The sequence below is a fragment of the Eimeria mitis genome, genomic scaffold, assembly GCF_000499745.2.
Source record: "Eimeria mitis Houghton genomic scaffold, Emh_scaff3405, whole genome shotgun sequence".
In the NCBI taxonomy this organism is placed as follows: Eukaryota; Apicomplexa; class Conoidasida; order Eucoccidiorida; family Eimeriidae; genus Eimeria; species Eimeria mitis.
The window spans coordinates 5852-6317 of NW_013571748.1; positions in this window are offsets into that span (position 1 = coordinate 5852).

A 466-nucleotide genomic window follows, 5' to 3' on the forward strand; every position below is an offset into this window, starting at 1 on the left:
TAAACGCACAAACACAGAGGCCGTGTCCCGGCTTGCTGCTAGCTGCAGCAGGCTCACACCTGAAACACAAATAAATAAATAAATATATAAATATATAAATTTATTTATTTATTTATTTATTTATTAATTTATTAATTAGCAATTCATCGATAGATACACACACGAAAAAAAGAAATAATACTTTTTGCTTCAGAGAGCTATACACAGCAATCTCCAGCTAGCTAGCTAGCTAGCTAGCTAGCTGGGACTAACTGGCTGTCTAGCTAGCTAGTTATATCTAGCTAGCTAGCTAGCTAGTTGATGATAGCTAGCTAGCTTTGTTATTATTATTTGTTAGTGCTAGCTAGCTAGGGAGATATACAAACAGAAATGTGCATCTGCTGCTGCTGCTGCTACTGCTGCTGCTGCTGCTGCTACTGCTGCTGCTACTGCTGCTGCTGCTGCTACTGCTGCTGCTGCTGCTGCT